We start from the raw sequence: 14,212 nt of genomic DNA, 5'->3' as shown, positions 1-14,212 counted from the left end.
GTCCCCTGCTACCACTAGATGATGTTGCTCAGCAGTACATACAATGTTTGAGTTTCAATCAAATATGTAACACACATTACCATCACATAAAGTTTGTCTTTTCATGTTATGTTCTTTTCAGGTAGAAAATAACTATGCATTTAGCAGTGTTTCATACCATGTAGCTCAAAGCACACACAGGACTGGGTACAGCAAAACCACCTGCAGCTGTGGTCTGACAGAAAGTGCCTGTGACTGTGGGAAAAGTCTATTTGTCAACTGACAAAAACTTGTCTTAATTTGTTTTGCTCATTGTCTTCTCAAGACAATATTTATTGCCATAGAAACACAGAAGAATTATGTTTCTACAATCTGCAAGTGAACAAGACTTGAGGAAGGAGGGAGAAGAGTATGGCTCACACAGCATGAGAAAGGAGCTTGAGGAAGGAGTGGGGAAAGTGGGGAAACTGTTCTGCAGAAAGTGAAATCCCCTGAATCTCCATTGCCTTCCCAAGCAGTTACTCCTCAGGATCCAATTCCTCTTCTAAAAGGCCCTTTCAATCATAAATTTTTCAGCCTTAAATCAGATAGCCTCCCTGACCCTTTCTCACAGCTTTCTTTCATGATGATTTTTGGCCATGTAAAATATAGACTTCAAAAAGTGATTTCCCTCTAGCAATAGCCCGTATTTTGTCTACTCTCATTTGAATAATTAATCTTCAAGGCCCAACAGATTCACTGATGGGCTTCTGCAGAGCATATAAATTTATCCTGGCATTCCCAGCCTACATCCATAAAGGCAAAGCTGTAATATGTGCAATTAATGCTTAGTATACAAAATGGAGTCTGTAATTTAATACAGATTTGAATAGCAAAGAGAATTCACATTTGTGGATCAGGGTTTTCTGAGATGCCACAGAAACTTTGAGGCAAAGTTATGCAGTTTTGCCACAGAGTCCATATCAGAAATATGCTTAGAACCTAAACCATGTGATTTCACTTTCATTTTTTATTTTTATAGGAATTATGTGTATCCACTGGGAGTATCTTTACCCTGTAGTCTTTTTTTTATAGAAGAAAGACTAAGAGACTGATTTAACAAGGTTTAACAAAGATCTGTGCATGTTTGCATACATAATTAAGTTCAGAACAAGTCTTCTAGATGAGGACTCTCTGTTTGCACTTGCAAAATGCCCAGACCGCGTTTTTAGTGCTCGTGTTTGGTTTTAGTTTAAAGTTCTCTTAATTCACTGGCATCAATTACCATTTCCAGGGACACAATTTTTAATAGATGAGCTCAAAATAATAATTTTTACTTGCCACTTCAGTTCTAGTCTCCCATCTACTCCCACTCTCGCTCCCAGAGATACACGAGTCCACATCCCTGCTGGGAGAACTGTGGCTCACAGAGAGTATTGATCAACATGGCACTATGGACACTGACAAATATGGACTGTTTGGTGTCTGGAAGTGCTCAACAGAGAGACAGCCATTCCACTATGCAGGGTAATCTCTACTGAAGAGAGGCTCAGTAGGCTCACTTCTTATCATTCACACCATCATGTGTTTTTTCTTCTGCTTGCAAATCTATCATATTATAACACAATACATCATATGCCAGAAGGCATTTCACGGTATTTTGATTTATTTGGATGAAATACATGTTCATGAAAAGATCTGGAACTCTTTAGAAAGGCACTTGTTTTTCATGGCTTTGTTTTCAGAAGACAAAACAATTAAGTGATTGTTGAATTTCCTGCAGGCAGATAGCTATATATTTTAGACTTCCCCAGCTTTTGGAACTTACAAAAATCCAATGGCCAGAGAGGTTGGCAAAAGGTGAGACACTTTTACATTTCTTCCACCCTTCAGAATGGTTCAAAATATATTTTAGCTTAGGGAAAGGTGCTGGTTATTGACTACTTTTTGCAAGTACTCTCTTCATCTGGTTTCCATGTTGTGAATGGCAAGTGAAATGCAAGTTTTCTCTCCATCTCCTTATGGCAGGGACTAAAACAGGAGAGAAGAATAGGAAAGCAAACATATGAACAAAGATGGTAGGGATATTCCACACAGAAAGACAAAACATGCTAGAGGACATCTGCCCTTGGTCCTCCAAATGAATGGCCATTGACACAATCAGGAAGTCAAAAATTAAGAATGCAAACAATCTCATAATATTTAGACCAGATGATACTTTTAAAAAGTCATTGCACTTCCTCACATCTTTTATTGGCTGAGAATTTTCTACTTCACTATTTCTAACTATTTGTACTTGGGTCATGGGAATGAGTGAATGCAGAACAGATGGGTGCATTAAACCACAATCCTAATGGAATGGGGGAAGAAAGTGGTGAAATAAGAGTAAGGAGAGATAAGAATACCATGATCCTGTTACTGTAGCAGTGGGCTATACCAAGTGCATGTAGCTATCCATGTTATACAATCCCAAGTTCCTAGACACTGGAGAACATCATGAAGATTCTTTAATATGTTTCCAAAATGGAAGTATCCTATCTTTCTAGCACATACCTTCAGACTACTCATCTCAGCTTAACAGTTTCTCAGAAACAGAAAGAGGATGGGTGGAAACAGTCTGCAGCGCAAAAATGAAATTCTGGAAGTACTACTATTACTGAGATAAAGGGATGGAAACATAATGTAAACAAACAATTTGTAAGAGTTTTGAAAGCAAACTCCCATCTGTTCTAGGCACACAAAAATGCTACATAGGGACTATAATTTAGAGCATAAATGGCAGTACTGCTAACCTCAATTTAACAAGAGAAGGAAAACTGCTATTCATGTCAAACACCATAGCATTATATAAATGATCCACACAGAGCTGAAAAATTGAGACACAGAAATAAGATGGTCGGATTCATTCACAAGAAAACCAGGGGCAGAGGCCCACATATACAGGTATGCCTGATACACTTCGTCAAACCAGCACTGAAACATACACTGCGGTAAATAAATAATAAAATTTCTCCAAGTTCTCCACATCTTCTGGGGAAAAAAAAATGCCTTTCAAATATCTGATAATTATTTTGTCAATAATCTGTATCCACTCTATAGCAGCTGCTGTGATTTACTGTGTTTCACTCCAAAACCAAAATGGCAAATAAGGCTGTTTAGGAGCAGAGGTCCCTTCCAGCAGAGTTGTGTGAGTGGTGTGGCATTTGCAACTGTACTTTAGATTATTTGGGAGCACAAGTCCTCCTCAAAGTTACGGCACAGACAAAAGAATTCAATCCACCATAACAGATTCAGGACTCTTTTTCTAAGTAGATTGGTGATGAGTGCAGCTGGAATTATAGATATCAAAAAGAGTCATTCTGTTCTGCTAGTTGAGTGGAAAGAATATTTTCCAGTTCTTTAGCAGAAATAACTTTTTGAAGTCATTAGGATGAAATGGGTTTTAGCCTTAGGAAACTACACCAACTACAGGGATGGGCATTTGGCCTTTTTCATAGAGGTGTCTATTTTCCTGAAGTTACCTAGGAAGAAGAAAGAAAGAGAGGATTTGATGTACTGGGAAGAACCAGAAATATTATTGACTGATTTGCTGCATAAACATTCATATTATACCTAAAAAATATTATTTTTTCTTTCTTTATAAAACAATTATTTTTGTCCCAGTACAGTTGTTGCAGTTTTCCTATTGATTGCATTACTGTTAAGTTTAACAGGTTTGCCCTAAGAATATTCCCTGTGAGGTTATACAGAAATCTACAAAAGGCACAAAACGCATTTTCACAGGTAAAAAAATTGGAAACACATTGCAGCTAGAATAAAATACTTCCCCATCAATGACAAGCAATGGTTTTGCAGTAATAGGGCTCATCTGGTAGGACTGAGGTTTAATTTGGTACCATCTCCACACTGCCAAAAGTTACAGGTTAGAAAAATCATTACTTTAAAAAGAGACATTTTCTCCTGTGTTTCAAGCAAGCAATTATAACTGCTTCCACAGAGTTGAGGGGGTTTTTGTAAGTATTTAAAAGACTTTTTTTCTTGCATCATACCCCTGCTGTGACAGTCTCCACCACGTGCTAGAAATTGGAACAGGCTGCCAGTAAAGGTGTGGGCTCTCCCTCCATGGAGATATTCAAAAGCCACAAGGATATGGATCTGTGCAAGTGGCTCTACATAGTCCTACTTGAGTGAGGATGCTGGACCAGATTTCCCTGATCTTAACTATTCTGTGATTCTGTATTTATCTCTCACCAGAAAAGGCTGGTACTAGGTGATGTTCAGGTGATGTTCACTCACACCAAAAGACTATTATGGCAGTGCCATATACAAGACTTCCAACTTCTAAATTATTTCAGTTCCCATGTGTACTACCATTACAGCAGAGCACATTTGAATCATTTGCTTTATCAATAAATTGACGATGTGCTTTCAGAACCTTACATATATATTTTGACACATGTTGCTTCTAATCCTAATGTGTAAGAATTTGTTGAAAAACAAATACTGCTGGAGTTTCATTAGGTTACTATATTTAGTCTTAAATTATGTTACTTTACAGAGACACCTAGCATTGCAATGAACAATAACAGATGTGACTGGTTTGACTAAGTACCAGTCACCAGACAAATACAAATTCCTAGAGGATGCTTTCACAACAAACTTCTTCTTGTTTAACAGAAGCCTGTCACTTGACAGTAACGGGCTGCTGATAACTGCCCATTATATCTTTTGACATACAGGATACAGACACAGCTGCTGAGTGCTGGACAACTTCATGAGTGAGAACTAATTCCTGGAAGTCATTGCAGGAGCATGTTTCTGCCACAACATATATACACATACAAATACTGTGTGTAGGATAGGAGGATGCCTGAGATCATTCATTATATGAGACCAAACTTAAAGTCAGACTTTAAAAGTTCCTTTGAAAGCACTTTGAAATACACTTGCTGAAGTCATTAAGATGAAATAGGTCTTACTCTCAGGAAACCACACTGACTGCAGGGATGTGCATGTGGCTTGTTTCATGGTTTAGAAGGGTCAGAGAAAACAGATAGGGAAACTGGCTTATAAAGGGTGATGTATAAGGGAAAATATTGGGAATGACCAAGGGATAGTAGTAAGGGAGAAGCCAGGTGATCCCTGTTCTGAGCAGAGAGGATGGGGAAGGTGCCTGGGGTAGCCTCCACTTACAGGACAGATACAGGACACTGCAAAGAGGAGGTATGAGAGGACATAGCTCAAGCTCTGACTGAGGTGTCAGCCAAAATCTGCCATGAGTAACAACCTTAGCAATGGAAACTGGTACATTCACAATATGCAAGCACATGACTCTTAAAGACCATCCCATATTACTGAGAAACGTAAGAATTTCTTAAAGATGTTCCTGTCTATCAAGTAACGGAGACTAGATATTCCTTTCTATACGAGATGCCATTTCTCCCAGACTTCTTGACAGTGATAAATAATCACCCAATTGTGAAATGGCCAGTGCAGTCCCAATGCTTTCTTATCAGCAGCAGAAGTTTCATGTGCTACACTATGAAAAACCTGATTTAGAGAAACAGTGGTATCAAGGAATAAAAACAGCAGTTAGAGAACAGACCAGGGAAAATTAGGTGCAGATATTTCTCCATTGTTCCTTTCTTTAAAGAACAAAGCAAATTCTTTATCAGAAGACATGTAAGGCCTTATTTAAGAGGTCATGATGATGACATCAACAAAGTGTATTACTACTAATACCAGCTAATTTATATGCATGAGTTACTGCAACTGCACAGACCAGAATTTGAATACTCAAATATTTGTATAATTGTTTAAACTATCTTAGACCCCTAACATTGTCAGAGTGGTGTAAGTTGACATAAATAAAAGGTAACCCACTACTACGTAATTTGCTTAGGCAAGAGAGATAGGCCACAGATAGTGTCTACACAATTAAGAAGAGCAGTACACATTTTTGTTAAGAAATGCAACGATTGTTCTATCACAAACAAAAAGTACATGTAAAGTAAAAAACGCATAGAAAGAATTATTCTGCATTGCAGCTCCATCCTAAAACTGCACTTTGGTGCAGTATTTACTATATATCTTTTATGGTTTCTACAACATAAAGCAGTTGTATTTGGAGGCAGTCCCTAGCTTCGAGGCCTGATTCTCTGCTCTGTGAAATTAGAAAGTACCTCAGTTGAAAGAAAAATCAGTCACATAAAACCTGAATCTAAACTATATCGGAACCTCAGAGCTATGCTCTTGGCTCCTCTAAAATGAACACAGAAATGCAGGCTCAGATTCCTGCAAGCATATCAGGAACACTATTTAGGTTACGTGGCAAACAAATTACACTGAAGATAAGACCCACAAGATCCTGGAAATTTTATTGCTGCAGACCTTAGTCTCTGGGGGAAAAAAAACAGAGAATTCTATGGACACATACTTAAGAAAAGTAAACACAGTATTTTATGCTGGGTGTTTGGAAAAGGGAGTAAAGCTGACGGCGTGAATAAACACAAGTGCAGTATCTCATAACAAGGGAGTTTCTTATTATTACAGCCAGCAGGAAAAGGCTATTATGTGTGGGCATTTAGGATACAAGCAAGCACAGCATCAGAGGGAGGTCATTTGGCTAGATGATTGTGATATTACCCTAAAAGAACTTCACAACACAATCTGTTGCCTTGCCAAGAGTTCAATGAACTGCTTGATCGCAGAAAATAATAGAAGAACCTGCATCTGGACAAAACAATCCATGTAGCACATGCACAAAAAACAGCATCTAGGAACAAATGGAGCAAACTGGAAAAAAAAAATGCAGTCCTGCTTGGCATTCCCTTCAGCCAGCTGATGTTTTTTGCTACAGTTCCACTGGCAATGTAATTCTGGGAAGCAGTTATTACACTGCCCGCCTTACAACACATGGCTGCAGTTTAACCACTGCAGTGCTGCCCATAAGCTCTTTTCTTCATGAATTTGGTATGAAGAGGCCAAAACATGACACATTAGCAGACAGTGAGGTGCAGCAGGAGCAGATTTAAACAGCCAAGTGGTGGGTGCTGAGACTTGACACCCTGCAGTATGTGCATCTGGTTTATATGTAACCTGGTTCCAAGGGTCAGTGCTCGCTGGTGGCTGGAATAACTTGCAGTTGTTATGTACAATCTCAAATTTGACTCAGAAAGCATAGACAGGATTTGGGTTTCATCTCCATTAATCCCAGCCAATGTGGGAAAGTTTTCTAGTTTTGCTCCTTTGTTGATAAGGCCAGAAAATGATCTGACCAAATCGAGCATTCAAACCAGAACCAGAAACAAACATAACAAGTACTGAGTAATCACCTCTCAATAAAGCAGTCCACTTCAATGCCACTTTTCTCTCTGGAAGGAGGTGTAATATTATATTGTGCCACTTATTTCAGAAAAATATATAGCTAATATCCTTCAGGAATTCATACAACCATGTAACATGGTGATACTTTGTGATGCTACAGAGATAATCACTTATGCATTTATGAGATCTCTCCATTCCTGCCAGCAAGCAGATATCCAATGCCTGACTAAAAAGTTCATTTCTAATTAGTGAACATGTGTCTCTACTATGCCTTGAGTTGGCCTAATTATTCTTAATTAATTCTTGCCTTGATCCTGTTGTTAAACAGAGTGGGTATTTGCAGAAACTTTATTTTGTGCTGATTTTAAGGAAAGAGAGCAAAAAACATTAGAAAGACTTTAAAATAAGTTTTCCAGCATAGATAAGTAATTTCTGGTTATTCTGCAGAAAAAGCTGCCCTCGCAGGCACTTTGGTAAAGGCTGGTATGTTGACAGTTGGCTTTTCCTTAATTTTTTGGAGACTCAGAAGGACCATCTGAGACAGACAGACAGACACACAATGTCTGAAGATGATTGTACACCAGGTGGGAAGCATTTTCTAGAACCCAAAGCCAAACCAGATTATCGATTTAAAACTATAATTGTTAGATTGCTGAGATTTGTTTGTTTTCTAATTATGATGGGCAGAATAAAGAGTAATTCTATTTATAAAATATTAACCACATTTAATTCCTTCAGGCAAGAACACAGTAATAACTGGCATTTCTTTTTTGTAAATTGTTATATTACTAATGCCTTCCAGTTATTTCATTCTAAGTTGAGACCATCCCCCTGTTATTAAATCACAGCCAGCATTCGAATTACCATTTGCATAAACTTTGCCTGCCTCTGGCAAGAAGACAGGAGAAATGTCTTTTATGAAATCATCAAACAAGTACTTTTCCAGAAATAAATTGAAGATTGTAGCCATTTTTTAGTTTCTGAAATAAATGAAGCTTTCAGCCAATGTATCAAATTATTATATGTAGGGAAAACCTCAAAGAGAGCAAACTGCATTATAAATACAGTACTTGCTAAAGTGTTGTTAAAGGGCATTTGAATTGGCATGTTAAATGGAATTAAAATGCAACAACATCCGGACATAGGACTAATTCTTGTAAAGGTGTTCTCTAAGGACTGATGTAGGAAGTCAGGCAACAAAATTGCCAATCTTGATATTGCATTTCATTCTATCTCCATTTTGTGCTTCATGTTAAATATGCATTCTTGCCAGACTGATCTCATTGTTAAAATTATGAGCTGCAATGAGGGAAAACAAAGGTAGAATTACAGTAAAACACTGCTTCAGTGTACACACCCTGATAAAAGAACTTTGAAAAATAAATATATAGCTGTGTTTTGCCACATACCTTCATCCCCATTCTACTCCTATATAATAATTTGTACAGTATTTTACACCTCTCAAAAGCTAATGACATTTTTCTCCATTTCTCTTTTTGTTTGCCTTTTACCTTTTAACAAGAAGTACTTCTCATGAAATAACAATAATAGTAAAAGCTCTTACTTGTTCTGGACTAAAATAAAACATTGAAGTGTTTCTAGATTATGGAACATTTTCACAGGCAAGTGTCTAAACTGAAAAAACATACATTTCTCTGGATTTACACTGATATAATTGAGATGGGAAGCAGATGCTGTTCTGTAACCAAAAGCCCAATTATGTCAATCAAATGTATCTTCAGGAAGTTAGAAAATGACATAAAACTTGATCATCCTGCAAATATTAATATATAATTAGTTAATAACCCCCTACAGAGGGGAAGTAATTTAAAAAATTGTAGTGCTCACTGTATTTCATTTTAAAGACTAATGTCACTCATGGAAAGGTACACTTAACTGGATTTTTTGAATTTATATTTCACTACCACTTTATTTTGTAGCAAGCTTAGTAATTCATTTAGGAGCTCTAAAAAGACAAGTTCAGTGAAAGAAATCACAAGTCCATTATGTATACGAAGTAATTTGTCATCATGGATATTTTATGAGAATTTTGTGAAGCTGTAACAGATGGTGAAAGTTTTATTTGGGCTAGAAAGAATTTTAAAAAGTAGCTCTATTTGATTTCATCAAATACATTTTACACACATGAAGAGATTACAAAATGTCTTTAGTCTCTTGACTTTTCAAAAAGCTCCTTGACATGTAATATTTTGTCAGAAAATTCTGACATAGAGTCAAAGCCAGCTGAGAAGAATCAGCTTATGCAGAAAATGACGCATGGAATCTTAATCTATAAGAAAGTCTGGACAGTTTTGTAAACTGTAATAAAATAAAAGATGGAATAAACCAATGGAAATCAGGATTTGTACCTAATTATAAAAGAAATGTATTTCTCTTGTAAAAGGGAGAATAATCAGTTCTCAGTGAACACTTTCAGGCTTTGGATGTAGCACTCTATCCCTGGTAACATGGATATTAACATAACATGATTTAGCTCAATCAGTGCAGCTACTATTCTTTAAAGATCACTTTGTGCATTCATGAGCTTCCACCAACAGAAATTTTTGTTGTCTAAAGAATCCTTTTAGGAAATTTGAACCATTTTTTCCAGTGTTGCTGTGTTTGTTTCAAGAACTTTGCCCATATTTCCCCCAACTCTAACAGTTGATAGAAAGGCTGGTGAAGTAGACATGAAATGGGAGACTTAGATGTACCAAAACAGTCCAACACCAGTTCCCAGACTGACTCTACCATGGGCATACTTCTTCATATTTACTCCTCTCCCAAAGAAGTGCTATTATCCCTTCCTCCTTTCATATCAAACACTTTGCAGTTTTGAAGACACACAGAATCTTTGGTGTTGAAGACTTCAGTATTGTGTTTGACAACTGCTTTTAGTGATGAAACCTGGATAAATGAATGCACCTTCTAGAAAGAAATTTATTAAAGCCAGGAGACAATAAGTGAAAAAAACCCTGAAGGACTGAGGTAGGGAAGAAGAGGTAGATAAAACAAAAGGAAGGAATCCCTAATACACTGTCAATAGCAATATCATCTTCTCCAAAACAACTATAATACTGTTTTTTGTCACAAACAGTCCACTGGTGAGAAGCCACCCAAAAGTAGTTTCTTTGGTGCACAGATCGCAGAAAAACAAAAACCCAACCTAGCTCAAAATACTGTTAAATATATAAAGCAACCCTGAAATTTATGAACTTTGCAAAGAAAAGAGTAACTCTCTAAGTATTAAATTCTACAAACTTCTAGAAATAGCATGTGTGTTTTTAGTAGAATGAGAAAAAGATATTTTTTCCCTAGAACAAGCCTTTGTCCTCACTATTTTAGCTTCATCCAATGCAACTTAGCAATTAAATCAAAACACACACATTGACTTGGCAAACACTTGAAGTAAAATCAACTAGATTGCACATGTTCTTCCTACTTCCCCCAACAGAAATTACAGTGTAGAAAAACTACTTTCCTTAGGATTTGTGTGCACACAATGTGAGGTTATGACATAGAGAGATAATCAACTTGGAGCTTGAAAGCAGCCACATTAGAGTCTTCAGAATTCCCAGTGCCACTCAGGCCAATGCACTCCAGGAATATTCCTGGATGGTTGTTCTCTGCCTATATTCTGGGAGAACACAGCAGCTGCTCAGGCACTTCAGCCTCATGCTGTGCTGAGCAGGAAAGGTGTTTCACTATTTTAGAGTTTTGTTCAAAGCTCTTCGTCCTGATTGTTACTGTCACAATTCTAATCTCTCTGTCAAAGAGTTCAGCAGGTTGTAATATTTCTAGTCCTTCTGTTTTTCAAGGCTAAAAGATCCAAGGAATTATTTTCAGCTTGGCTCTGTTATCTCATTGCCATGTAAACCAAGCTGCCATGCAGCTTGGAATTCTGCATTGCAGCTCACATACCCAGTGAAACACCATAAATACTGAAGTATTTCCATGATCTTGACTCCTGTTCCTTTTTTGAAAGAAATCTGTAAAGGACAGTGAAATCTTGCAAGAGAAAGAGACCTGATTCCCATGCTTGCAGGTCAGAATATACCCAGCTGTCATTTTAAAACTGCCAAAATTAGAGTAATTTCAGATATTTTAAATTTTTGTTGCTTTTTTCTATTGCTATTAAATGATAGTGTCCAATTTACAATAAGCTTCTAAAACTATTTTCATTTACAATTGCTCTAGGGTAGGGAAAAATATTAGTAGTCTAGATTAAACAAGTGGATGGTATCCGTGTCTCCACAGAAACTTGAAAAAACATTGTTGATTATTGGGAGTTGGGAAAATTGACCTAAAACATGAGATAGAATAAACTCCATTTTAAAAGGTTAATCATTGCCTTCCTTATTCATGTAAAAATAGATCCTTTGAACAATCATATGGGTAAAATGAAAAGTGAAATTGTTCACAGCTTCTAGGACACTTAATTTTATGAAATTTGGAGTGCTATTTTCTATTTCCCCTTGGTAGTTGCTCTCTCTCTGTAACTCCAACAAAACAAGAAGAAAAAAACACCTGATGTGAAATACAGGAATCTAAAGAGCACTATTTACAATGACATGTGAATAAAAGTGTACTAGCCAAACCTTCACATGTTCTTGCACTGCCTAAATTTCAAGTTGGCAAACTCTCTATGAAGGCTACTCTCTCAATATAATGGCCAAGATTTTGAAATACTGCTACACCTGCTTTTAAATCATGCTAATTCATTAGTTCAGAAAGGATGTATCATACAAAGAAAAAATAAACATTAATTTAGATGCTCTTCCAATCCCCTGATAAAGTTCTTTTTCAGGTTTTCTCCAAGTTTAGCAGTGTTTATTTTCTCTGTGTCTATTTTTTATTCTATGTCCATGGATTTTCAAGTTTGTAATCCAGGACCTGGACTTTCATGATCCTTGTGAGTCCCTTCCAACTCAGAATACTGCAAGATTCTACGACTTTGTAATTCTATGTTTCTAGTCAGAGATGCAATCACACTGCAGCCTTTGTCTCTGTATGGGACTAACAGAAAACCACTATAATAACCTTGTGAACTCTTTATCTCTCTGTTGATCTTATCTGAAACAGAAAGTATGTTTTGTATTATTTTCCTTCTTAGTCCTCTAATTGTTTATGGGACTGAAACATTCCTTTTGTTATGTATTATGAAGGCATTAATACCTGGATTATGATCATGTTCTCTTTTCTAATCCTATCCTCTCTCACATTTAGCTGTACAAGTTCCTCCTCAGATGGAAATAGGAAACACCCTCAGAAGATGTTGCAGTATACCAGAATGGTATACTGCTGAATGGTTTGAAGACACTTTCTTTGTAATATCCCTAATTCACACATTTTATGTTTTCCCCCCACCTCCTAATCTTGTTCTCTCTCTTCACTCTCATCTTCCTTTTTACAATCCTCCTAGGATAATCTAACCTGGATGTTTAATTGAAAAATTCTCTTTGTATTGTAAAACTGCCACATCATCTGCAGCCACACCTTGGCTTGCAGTAAATGTACTACCTCCTTCTCATCCTTTCTTTTTGTTTTCTGTTTTGAGTGTGAGATCATCAGCTAAAAAGTCTACTGATTATTGGGAGCTGGGAAACTTGACCTAAATCATGAGATAGACTAAATTCCATATTAAAAGGCCAATCATTGCTTTCCTTATTCATGTAAAAATAGATCCTTTAACAATCATGTGGGTAAAATTAAAAGTGAAAGTGTCAGCGTTGTAAAACATCTGATAGTGCAGTCCTGCTCTGAACTGTCCACATTAATTGATCTTTCAGTATCCACCTGCTAAGCCCAGAGGAATCAACAGACATACTGATAACACACTTGGGAGAGGAAAGCACTTTACCCTGTGCCTTTAGAATGGAGAGAGACAATGTCCCAGATATTCTCTTTCCTTTTGAAGCAGTTCCTGAGTTTGCTTGCTTTGAGGCTGCTTTCTTGAAGCTACCTGAGCAGTCTTAACTTTAGCAGGTGGTGACAGATAAAGCATGGAAATACATTTTATTTTTTACTTCTTTGCTCTGCTACCCTGAGATACAACCTTACCCTGTGGGGTCTGATATCATTAACCTCTCCCAACCTGGGGCTGACAGTCATTCCAAATTCTGCTTACTGATAAGTCCACTGATCGTGGAGTTTTGTATGCTGTGTACTTGGCATCTTCCACTCAGCAAGTACAGCCATCTGTTTTAGTTTGTCATCGTACCAGTCAGCCCTTCAAAACTTCATGGACAACTTTTTTTAACATTAAAATGCAAAGACCTCCACGCAGCAATAAGGAGGAAGGAAGAATAAATTAGGCAGTGCTTAGAATAGGAAAACCAGCAACCCTTAGATAAGCTATAGATACTACATACTCATTTGAATGTTAGCACGTTGCTAAGGAGATGGGCAAGGAAGTGAATTTGCACGTGGTATCTACCTTAAGGAGCCGGGTGAGTGAAGTAGGTTGCCAACTTCCCATCAGCTGGACATCAGTTCAGAGCTGAGGATAACATCCACTGTACAAGACGTTGCTCTTTATCCCAATCTTCAGCTCGAAGCACCTGGGATACATTCTGGGAATCCTAAGTGAAAGATACTGAAGATCTGCAACGTAATCTCAATTTCACACATATTAAGACAGAGAGAAATGAAAAATTTGCTTCAGGTCACCCATCAATGCCTTCCTTATTCAAATAAACCACCATATTAAAACAAATCTAAATAGTGACAGCATTAAACCAGTGCGGGCTTTGGTCCACAGATTACAGCCATAGGAGTGGAGTTGTACCACAGATATTCCACCAAGAGTCTCTGTTACTAGACTGTGGTACTTCTGTTAGAGACAGAAATTAAGACAAAAAGAAAGTAAATGGCAGCTACAATAAAAGCTGCTGAGCATTCCAAACTAATTTAATCTCTTGAACCACAA

This window comes from Vidua chalybeata, chromosome 1, assembly GCF_026979565.1.
Source record: "Vidua chalybeata isolate OUT-0048 chromosome 1, bVidCha1 merged haplotype, whole genome shotgun sequence".
Taxonomy (NCBI): Eukaryota; Metazoa; Chordata; class Aves; order Passeriformes; family Viduidae; genus Vidua; species Vidua chalybeata.
Note: the sequence above shows the minus strand (reverse complement) of the source record.